This window comes from Macrotis lagotis, chromosome 1 (genome assembly GCF_037893015.1).
Source record: "Macrotis lagotis isolate mMagLag1 chromosome 1, bilby.v1.9.chrom.fasta, whole genome shotgun sequence".
Classification (NCBI taxonomy): domain Eukaryota; kingdom Metazoa; phylum Chordata; class Mammalia; order Peramelemorphia; family Peramelidae; genus Macrotis; species Macrotis lagotis.
In genome coordinates, this window is record NC_133658.1 from 362,230,769 (window position 1) to 362,242,690 (window position 11,922).

Here is an 11,922-nt window from a genome sequence, read left to right on the forward strand (position 1 = left end):
ATGCAGCTATTTATGGATATTATAATATCAATAAAGGGATCTGTTATCTATCCTGAGGGGTGTGTGACATATTCAAGATAGAACAGAGAAACTCCCAAGACATATCAAAATAGAAAGCAACTACCTAGTCCTGGTGATTTACTTAGGCCCAGATTACAGTGCTAGGAGGAAACAAACAATTTGCAACAGTTATGAAGTATTAGTCAAGAAATTGAAGACCACAGGGGCATGGATTTTGTGGTTGTCCATTGAAAGCAAGGGATTCATATGGGAAAAATTAATTTGGGAAGTAACTATTCCTGGTGTCTGAAAATTGAATTTGGACTTCTGGACTACAGTTTAAAATACAGAGATGCCAGATTCCTTGCCAGAGATGTAAACCTGACAATGGCTGCTAGGAGTATTTTGGCCAGGTGTCATGGAAATTAATCAAAAGTGTTCTAAATTTTAAAAGATAGGAAAGGGAGAAAATTGCCTATGTATATTGACCAAGTTAGATACTATAGGAAATAGCTACAAAGAAGGTGGCAAAATACCAGATAAAACATTCAGAAGTTCCCAGGAAACCTAATTAGGGGGGGGCAGCTAGGTGGCACAGTGGATAGAGCACCATCCCTAGAGTCAGGAGTACCTGAGTTCAAATCTGGCTTCAGACACTTAATAATTACCTAGCTGTATGGCCTTGGGCAAGCCACTTAACCTCATTTGCCTTGCAAAAACCTAAAAAAAAAACCTAATTGGTAGGAAAAAAATGAATAGTAAAATATAAGGCTTCAAATGTCTACATAAAAGTTCAGAATTAAAGAGAATTAAGAAATTAAGAAATCATAATGGAAAGAGGCAAATTTGACCTTACAGATATCATTGAGATTTGGTGAATTAAACCCATGAGTACACCATGGTCTGCATAAGGTATGCTAAATTCAAAAGAAACAGGATAAATGTTTTTCCCAGAAATCCCCTGTGGTGGGATATTCAAGGTATTATCTCATAAAGAATTCAGTTTAATATCTATCAAAGAAATTAGAGCCCCAGATTCATTATATAAGTAATTTAATAATCAAAGGGCAGTCTAGGGTGGCCACTAGAAGACACCCCAAAATTTCATGGTAATTATAGAAAACAAAGAAAGGAGTAGTGCAAAATGTGTTAGAGTGGATTGGCTGATATTTTGGGGTTTTCTCAATTTAATATTGGTCTCAGGTTCCAGACACCTGGGTGCCATATCAGGGCTGCTTTGACTGAAATCCCATGTTTACAAGGTCTTGTACTGATGTCACTGGTGTCAAGATCCAGCCAATGTGTTTTCTTTTGGATTTCATTTATCAGTTTATATTATTCACAGCACAGATAAAGACTTTTGCTGGGAATCCACATTATTCATGACCTTACTGCTTGAGAAACCTACATTATGACTTTCACTGCTTAAAGGGGTCTATATTATTATGACTTTTACTTAATGAATATAATGAATTCATATCCCAGGTTTTCAACCAACCAGGCTCCTAACAATCAATAATGGACAGAATAGGAGGTAGAACTGTATGTTAAGAAAATACTTGTGAGGAAGTCCAGAGATTAGATGTGTGGAAATATGTCAGAAAGCATTTGTGTGCAATGTAATGTAAGGAAAAATAAATGACTTTGTCCCTGAAGATCCCCTAGAGATCACCACCACAGAAAGAGGAAACACATGAGAATTTTGGGAAACAGATTACAAACCTGGCCCAAAGGTTTGTAGAGCTAGAGCTGTCTATGTAAGTAACAAAGTAGCTGATAACATCATGATTGCCCTCCAAGAAGGGACTGTCCCAGAGACCAAGAAGGTATTAAATTTCTGGGAGCAAAAACTTTCACTTTTGTCTTGTTCTTAGTGTCTATCACAGCTTAATTGAAAAGAGTTGCCTCCAAGGACCAAATTCCAGGGACCAGGGCTAGGAAAATAGCATAGAGAATAGTGAGTGTCCTGGATTGCAGGATTTTGAGAGGCTTTGAGGATGGAAGATGGATCCTTGGAAGAGTAGAGGTGGAGTTTGAGACTCCTATCCTATTTTCTCTCTCTTTTTTTTCTTTTTTGGTTTTTGCAAGGCAATGGGGTTAAGTGACTTGTCCCACACAGCTAGGTAATTATTAAGTGTCTGAGGTCACATTTGAACTCAGGTCCTCCTGACTCCAGGGCTGGTGCTCTATCCAGTGAGCCACATAGCTGCCCCACCTATCCTAATTTCTAATGAGAGAAACTAGGAATGCTTCCTTCTCCATCCACAGTATCCTATTCACCTTTACACTGTGGGTCTGTAAGCCAATCCCCTCCTCACAGCCATTCCAACTACAGTTCCATAGCAACATTCTTTTTTGGCTAGTCTTTGATATCAAACTTTGTCAAAGGCTTTTTTTTAAACATGTTTTTTAATTTTTTTTTTCAAGGCAAATGGGGTTAAGTGGCTGTCAAAGGCTTTTTGAAAAATCTAAACTATATGCTTAGCCCCCTCCCCATAAACTCACCCTAACCTTTTTGTCTCCACCTATTTTTTCCAGGTTTATTTCACATTATTTTCCCCAGGCAAACTGAACTTCCTAACTTTCCTATTATCCTCAAGGGTAATCTAGAACCTTCCAGTCATCCAGGCTCAAAATTTAGATGTCATTCTTTAACTCCTCACACTCTCTTACTTTCCCATCCTCCCCAGCCTCATTATATTCCATCAACAATCAGGTCTTGTCATTTCTAACTTTATAATATTTCTCACATGTTCTTTTCTTTCCCTTGACGCTGTCACTACCTCAACACCTCAAACCCCAATTTTTGCAATACCTGTTAGTTGCACTAGTTTCCCTACCTCCAGTCTTTACCTACTCCAATCCATCTTTCATTTAGTTATTAGTTGATCTTTAAGTGCAGATTTGTCAATAGACTCCCTATTGCTTTCAGGATCAAATATCAAACACTTTGACTTTTTAAATCCTTCATAATTTGACTCCTTGCTACCAGTTCTCTTATACCTCTCTTATACCTTGTTTTTGTTCAGTCATGGCAAAGATCCAGGGTCAAGTGACTTTCCCAGGGTCATACAGTCAGTGAGTATCTGAGGCTATGTTTGAAGTCAAGTCTTCCAGATTCCAAGTCCAGTACTCTATCCACTGATCTACTTAGCTGCTTCCCCTTGTATACTTTACTACCCTCCAAGTACTCCAAATATAATCCAGTATCACTGGTCTTCTTGCTATTCTTACCATTAGGGACTTCCATTTCTCATCTCCAGATATGTTCACTGACTTCCCTGATGCCTGCAACGTTCTCCATCATCTCCACCTCTTGGCTTCCTAGACTTTCTTCAAATCTCAGTTAAAGTCCCATTTTCTATAAGAAGCCTTTCTCAGACCTCTTTAATCTTAGTGTCTTTCTTCTAAGATCAGCTTCAATCTATTGTGTACATATCTTGCTTATACATAATTTTTCTTTAATGGGGGCTCCACCATTACTTAGACTGTGAGCTTTTTGGGGGCAGAGACTGTCTTTTGCCAATCTTTTTATTCCCATTGCTTAACACAGGGGCTGCCACAGTAGGAGTTTAGTAAATTCTAATTGACTGACTGTTTTCTGCCTCTATATGCTCCTATGGTTTATCCTTCATGTCTGGAATTGATCCTTTCAGATTTTATCTCACTGAAATGCTTTGCCTTCCAAGCTCAGGGAAGGTATCCCATATCTCTTCTTGTTTTTTTTCTGTCTTCTTCACCCCCATTCTCCAACAGAAAATGATTTTTCTTTTCTCAGATTTTTCTAAGATCTTTTTACCAATTTCTCCTGGCATCATATTTATTAGTGAACATGTCTTATTCTTTTATTGAACTGTAAGTTCATTAAGGACATTAGCTGTGTTTTTTTTTCTTCACATTGCCAGCACCAAATTCATAGTTATAGACATATTTAATTGAATTGAATATGTCCTTTGGTTTCTCCTTAAGACCTTATTTATTTACTCCCCCACTTAAAAAAAGTGGTACATATCCATTGGGTAGAAAGAGTCCTGGCTTAGGACTCAGAAGGCTTGGTTTCTAGTTCCATCTCTGTTATTAGCATGCTAGTCATTTCCTTTTTTCTGGACTTCTGTGCCCCATCAGTAAAGTGCTCAAGTTGCAATACATGATCTCTAACATCACTTTCAAATCTAATATTTAAGGTTCATCATCTTGTTTTTTGGTAGGGTTCATCATTTTATCCCTAATTGTGAATTCACTCTACCCTAATCCTGGCTTCTCCCTTTACTCTAATTTTCCTGTCTATCTATTAACAAGGATTCCACAATCACTTCCAGGCAGATCAATCAATCAACAAGTATTTATTAAATAGTCACTATGTGCCAGACACTGTGCTAGGTTCAAATGATTCAAATGCCAAAAAAGAAAAAAAGAAACAATCCCTACTCTCAAAGAGCTTTCATTTTAATAAGAAAGAAATATATTATAACTATACAATATAGAATAAGTAAAAGGTCTGGAGGGAGAACACATCTCTCACCTTTAGCTCTGATATCTATCAGGCCTCCAATCAAACAGTCAATCAATCAGCATTTACAATGTCTATTCTATGCTAGGAAACACAGTATCAGGCCCTGGGCTAGCTACCAGAATGAGATGTTGCAAGAATTCTTCCACTTTGTTGGTGGAGTTGTGAACTGATCCAACCATTTGGAGACCAATTTGGAGTTATGCCCAAAGGGCTATAAAACTGTGCATACTTTGGATCCAGCAATACCACTATTAGATCTGAATCCCAAAGAGGTCAGCAAAAAGGGAAAAAGACTCACATGTACAAAAATATTCATAGTAGCTTTTTTGTGGTGGCAAAAAATTGGAAATTAAAGGGATATCTATCAACTCGGGAATGATTGAAAAAGTAGAGGTATATGAATTCAATGCAATATTATTATGCTATAGCAGGTGGATGATGAGCAGGTGGATTTCAGAAAAACCTGGCAACACTTTCATGAACTGATACTAAGTGAACAGAAAAGAACTAGGAGAGCATTGAACATTGTAGTAGCAACTTGTGTGATGATCAACTATAATAAAGTTAGCCTTTCTCAACAATACAGTGATTAAAGACAATTCTAAAAGAATTGTTATGGAAAAATGCAATCCACATTCAGAGAAAGAGCAATGGAGTTTGAATGCAGATTGAAGTATACTATATTTTTGCATTTGTTATTTGTTTTTCTTTTCTTGTGGTTTTTTCCATTTGTTCTGATTCTCCTTTTGTAGCATGACTGGTATGGAAGTACGTTAAACATGATTGTACCTGTGTAACCTATATCAGATTACTCGCTATCTTAGGGAGGGGATAGGGAAGAATGGAAGGGAGAAAACTTTACAAAAATAAATGTTGAGTGGCAATTATGTGGTGCAGTGGATAAAGCACTGGTCCTAGAGTCAGAAGGACCTGAGTTCAAATCAGAACTTGGACACTTAATAATTACCTAGTTGTGTGACTTTGGGCAAATCATTTAACCCTATTGCCTTACAAAAAAAAAAAGAATGTAAAAAATTATTTTTACATATGATTGGAAAAATAAATTAATCAGTTTAAAATAAAAAATAAATTCCATTTAAGAAAAAAATAAATAATTTTTAAAGTATTTGTGTAGTCCACTTTCTGTGTCTACCATTTGTCCTGACAAGCTGCATCCCAAGATCACAGTTACTCTTCCCCTTAATGTTCTAGGGGTAACCTTGAGGGGTTGGGATAATTCTCTAGTACTATTGCTTATGACCCCCCCAACTGGTGTGTTCTTCCTAAAATCAATCACCATTTAATGTCTCTCCAATATAATTTAGTCAGTTAACAAAACATATATTTTGCAAAAGGGTATTTACTGAGAAGATATAGCAAGAACTAAAGTACAACTTCATCAAATTGAGAAAGCATAATCTCCACATACCTGTGTCTCAATGAGAGTGATTTTAAATTAAAGTGATTCCTACATCTTGTCTCCTGAGAGTACTTTCTTCCCTATATGGAGAACCACCAAACTCACCTTGGTTGTGGCCTCACTAATGGAGGAATCAGCTGGACTGACTCTTTGGTGGGCTGCTTCAAGCAGGTTGGTTGCTCCTCAGGACTGACAAGCTTAGTTACTATTGATATCAGTAGACTCTGCTACTGGCTCCAGTTGTTGGACCTTTGATGGCCATGTCTTTCGAAATACTGTATGTATGGTTATACATGTAGAACCTATATTGTATTGCTTACTATTAGCAAGGGAAGGAAGGAAGAGAGGGAAAAAAATGTAAAACTCAAAACCTTGCAAAAAATAATTAGTAAAAACCACTGTTGCATGTAGTTGAAAAACCAAATAAATAAAATATTTAAATTTTAAAAATTCTTCTCAATAGAGAAATATTCAAATACTCAAAAAAGTTAGATGTGTTTATTTTTCATTGATTTAGTCAATACATTTATTAAACACTTATACTATGCCAGGTACTATGCTAAGGATTGGGAATTTAAAAAAGAGGCAAAAGATTTATAATAAAATTTAAAATCTGTTCCTCCCCCACATTCTTTATTGCACCAGAAAAGAAAAAAAAATCCTCATCATGAAGAGCAAAACAGAAACTCACACTATTCATGCCTCAAAATGTATGTTTTTATTTTATATTTTTAATTCATCATCTGACAAGAAATAAGTCACATGTCTCATTTCATTCTTCTGTATTCATTACTTTCATTGTGTGGATCAAAGTTCTAAAGTCAAAGTTGTTTTTTCTACAATGTTGTAATACAACGATTGTACAAAGCATCCTTCCAATTCTGCTCACTCCACTCTGCTTCAGTTCATACAGATCCTCCCCGTTTCCTTTGAAATGTTTATTTGCATTATTTCTGGTGGTACAATAATATTTCATTATTGATGAGGCAACTGCATGGTACAATGGATAAGGAGAAGGAAAAGGAAGGGAATATGTATTTATATAGTGCTTCTATATAAAAAACAGTGCTAAATACTTTTATAAATATTTTCTTATATGATCTTTACAACCTTATATTTTCCCCATTAGCTGCATGGACAGGTTCAAGGTCCCGAGTTCAAATGAGACCCAAAATATGACCTAGCTGTGTGACCCTGGGAAAGTCACTTAACATCTATCTACCTCAGTTTCCTTAACCACAAAATGAAGTAATAATAGCACCTACCTCCCAGGGTAATTGTGAGGATCAAATGAGATGACATTTATAGAAGCACTTAATACAGTGACTGGTGCAAAGTACCTGTTATATAAATATTTATTCCCTTCCCCCTCCCTCAGTATACTCATAAACCAAATTGTTTAGCCATTTTCTCTGATGGATCTTTCAAGATTCATGAAGTTGTCTTATCTTTGGATACTCCTTCACTTAAGATCAGAAAAAATAAAACACAACAGAGATAGGAGAAAGAAGAGGAAAACATGAAATTTCTTGGATACATGGTGGCCCTGAAGGAAGGAGACAAGGAAACTGGTGGTAGAAGCATCAGGCAGCTTTGCTTCCTCCTGCCTTTACATCTTCCCCCACTGGCAGGTACATAGAAGTTCTTGCTTTACTGTGGTCCAACCTGGAAAATTAAAATTTAGCTCTTCAAGTCTTTTGTATGTACATTTTGTTCTGGCCCTACAGACTATTAAAAGGCTTTTTGATACTATTCAGTTAGCCTGATAAAAAATACTCTGGGAATACCTAAATAGACACTGTATTATGGAAAGAAAGAGCCCCATTTTCCAGAAGCAGGCTCCCTAAGTCTCAGTATAAGCATACAGAAGCAAAGAATCTTCTAAAGACCAAACCTTTCACTGAACAGACCCTACATTCATCCTCCTATTATTTCCTGAAGGCAAGGACTGTTTGAATTCTTGACTTTGTATCCCCAAGGCCTAGCTCAGTTTCTTGCATCAGTAGACATTTATTAAATACTTAGTGAATTTAATTAACATCCTAACAGTGGTCCAGTGAAAGGAGCCCTGGATTTAAGATCAGAGGAATTGACTTCCAATCACAATACTTCTAGTTGAGAGAGAGAGAGAGAGAGAGAGAGAATATGTTTGTGTTTGTGTCCGTGTGTGTGTGTGTGTGTGTGTGTGTGTGTGTGTGTGTGTGTATGTGTCTGTGTATCTCAAGACAATTGGGGGGTAAGTGACTTGACTAAGGTCACAAATAATACATGTCAAATATCTAGGGTCATTCAATTAGTACATCTCAAATGTATGAGGCTGGGTTTGAACTCAGGTCTTCTTGATTCCAGGGTCAGCACTCTTTCCAGTGTGCCACCTAACTGCCCCAGTGTTATATCTCTTCAAAGAATAAAGAGCTTCTGGCTCAGGGCCTCTTGACTGTGCCACTTCAAAGAGCATCATGTGAGGGGTGAAGAAAGATGCATCTTAGTTTACCCTAGGGCAATCCTGCTGCCACATGGACTCAACTAGGTCCATTTGTGTCTGGGTCCCTTGGTGCCTTTGCCCCTTTTCTGTTTTTTTTTCCTGATCTTGTCAAATGGTTTCACTGTAAAGGGTGTGACTAGGATTGGAGGAGATATTATGAGTTAAAAAAGATCCTGTAGCCCCAGCTGAAATTGGTTGATGACAGGGGCTGCATTATGGAGCATGACCACCAGTAAGAGTATTGGTATAATACCTATAACAGTAGATATATACTGTGACTTGTGCCTGGAGAAGATGAAACATAAAATGCCTAATAAACAAAACTTCATTGTGTTCTGACAAGCTTTTAAATATTAACCTCCCAAAGTAATTTTAAGTTTTGGATTCTCTTCTAAATATTCTATTAATGAATGCTGTGATACTTTTATGTGTAAGAATCAATTACCTGAGCCATGACCTGATTTAAAATGTGCATTGAATAGTTTTTTATTCCTCCCTTTTGGGGAACCCCTTAGACTTGTGAACTATAATCTAATTTTCTATAATTAAAATGGTCCCTGGGCAACTAGGAAAGGAGAATTAATGAGAAAGGATGCCACTTCTTACTTCTTACCAGAGGGTAAATGCCTGAAACTGGTCCAAAGTACAAGACAATAAGGGACTAGTACTCCAGCCCATGTAGGCCACACATCAGTGCTGACACATTGGAATAGCAAGAGGAGACCTATATGTGCAAAAACATTCTTAGCAGCATTATTTGTGATTTCAAAAACTAGAGAATAAAGCATGCCCAGCAATTGAGAAATGGTCGGATAATGGACAGATTTAGAAAATTCAGAAAAATATGAATACACATGCAAAAGGGCAGCATAGACTTTTTTGCCCTCTAAGGTGAATCATAGGAATTGGGAGAAACAAGTAAATGACCAAAGTCAGGAACATTTCCTTATATAGAAAATTATTCATTTGTACTTTTCTGGTTCCCAACATACCTTCCCCCTACCCTTCAAACCTTTGTACTCTGCGAAATAGGAAACACAATTGAAAAGAAATATTCCAACTTGAATATAATAAGAATGGGGGTGGCTAGGTGGTGCAGTGGATAAAGCACCGGCCCTGGAGTCAGGAGTACCTGGGTTCAAATCCAGTCTCAGACACTTAATAATTACCTAGCCGTGTGGCCTTGGGCAAGCCACTTAACCCCATTGCCTTGCAAAAACCTAAAAAAAAAAAGAATATAACAAGAATGCTTTGAATTATCATATTGAATGAATTCTTTTAAAATAGTGAGTCAGGCATGTTAGACCCCCACATACAAATAAAGCGAGGAGAGAGCCAGAGAGATGGAGAGATATACAGCAGGAGAGAGGTGAGACAAGAGAGACAGAGAGAGACAGGAGGGTCAGTTCAGATGGACAGATGGAGAGATACATCAGATATTGGCAAATGACTCCCTATCTCTTTTTTGTATGTCTAGGGGTCAGAGGCCAAGGCTATCCTGGATATTGGAGACATGAAAAAGACTGTTGGAGCCAAGTCAGAGGAGAAACTGAGATGTGTTAGCCAGTTGCTGGGCAGAGATTCCAGGGATAAGATTGATATGGCTCATGACCCTGACTTCTCAGATAAACCATTTACATGCTACATGGGGTGCAATGAGACAGTATATTCAACAACTCTATGATCATGATTTTTGGAAGCAGGGGACAGAGTTCTTCCCTCTGCCAACCAGATGGGCTTTGTTTCTTTGGGAAGAGTGAATGTGTGAATTCAGCTATTAACAGAGATTTCTGCTGAACACAGAAAAATCTGACCCTTTATTTAAAAGGCATGGCAAAGCCACTGCTTCTAGTTTTATTATTATTTCCTTTTTATTACATTTCTTATAGAAAAGATTTATTAAAATATTATGTGAGAGTGTTTCCATTGGGTCATGAAGAGTGGGAAAGGAATTAAGAACCTTAATGAGAACTGAAATTCTAGCTCTACCTCAGCTATATTTGCAGATTTTCTCAGAGTAAACTCTAGGTGGGAGTATATAATGAGCCAAGTTTGTAATTAGTTTATTAAATGTTTTATGTGAATGATCTTTTTATGTTTTAAAATGCTAGATCAATTCTAGGGGAACCTGGGTCAAGGTAGAAAGATTATAAAAACTTCCTAAACAATTAATGGCCAAAAACATCAACCTTTACTCAAAGGAATAAGTCACTCTTTGGGGAACACTACTACGTAACAGTTAGTACAAGCTCTTTAATATAATCTAGACTAGCCCTGATTCAGGCCAGTCCAGTGGTTTGAGCTCCCAAAAGGAATGAAATGAAACACTTATAGGTGATATAATATATACCAAAAGAATTTTTGTTGCTATTATCTCAACAATAGCATGGAAGGAATATTTATTCAGTTTACTTGGATACAACTCCCCTTGTCCTTGAATTTGGCAGGATAATCAGAAGAGTGTGTTAACTTATACTTCAGAAGGGAGTCTATCAAGTCTGGGAAGTGCCAACTTCTTGTGTACTAAGAGTAAAGAACTAAGAAGCTATGGCACTGATCCAAACCTTTATCTCCTAGACCAGTGGCATTAAATTCAAATGAAGGCCATTAATCCATACATAAGGATCCCCACAGGCTGCAAATGACCTGGTTTTAAAATGGATTATTATCTAGATTTTATAGTATTTTTATTGATTTTATTACATATTCCTCAATTGCATTTTAATTTGGTTCTGCTCAGACTTGAGAGTGTTTGTGGGGCTCATGTTTCCCAGGTTATGTATTTGACACTTCTACCTTAGACCAATTAGGTGTTCAGGATGGTTTTCTTGCCATCTTAGGGGGGGAAAGTAGCCTATGGGTCAAGAACTTTAGAGTCTTTTTAGTAATTGTTACTCCTACCATAGCAACTTACCTTTTCACATAATAAAATATGATTCATTTTTTCAAAGAAGGAAGAGAAATATTCCATGTACTTTCAAAGAAGTATTGGTATGCTGTTAAGACACTATGTTTAATATGCAAAATACATATCTTCAAGCCAAGACTACTAGAAATAAAATCTATATATCATGATCTAAAAGAATGGAAATCACTATGGGGTGAGGGATTTTAGTTAGGTTCTGACAGTACATTTTATATTTTGATATTTTGACCAATATTTCATTTTATCTCTTTACCTTTATTTAAGGTATCAAACTCAGGGCCTAAACCAGATTAAAATGTAATTGAGAAATGGTTAAAAAAAAATAAAGTTAATAGGGATGTTTCTATTTGAGCTTAACATCACTGGCCTAGATTAAATTCAGACCCATGCAATCAAAAGTTAATCCAGGGGCTGCTAGGTGAGGCAGTGGATAGAGCACTGGCCCTGGAGTCAGGAGGACCTGAGTTCAAATCCAGCCTCAGACACTTAATAATTACCTAGCTGTGTGGCCTTGGGCAAGCCACTTAACCCCATTTGCCTTGCCAAAAAAAAAAAAACCCTAAAATGAAAAAATAAAA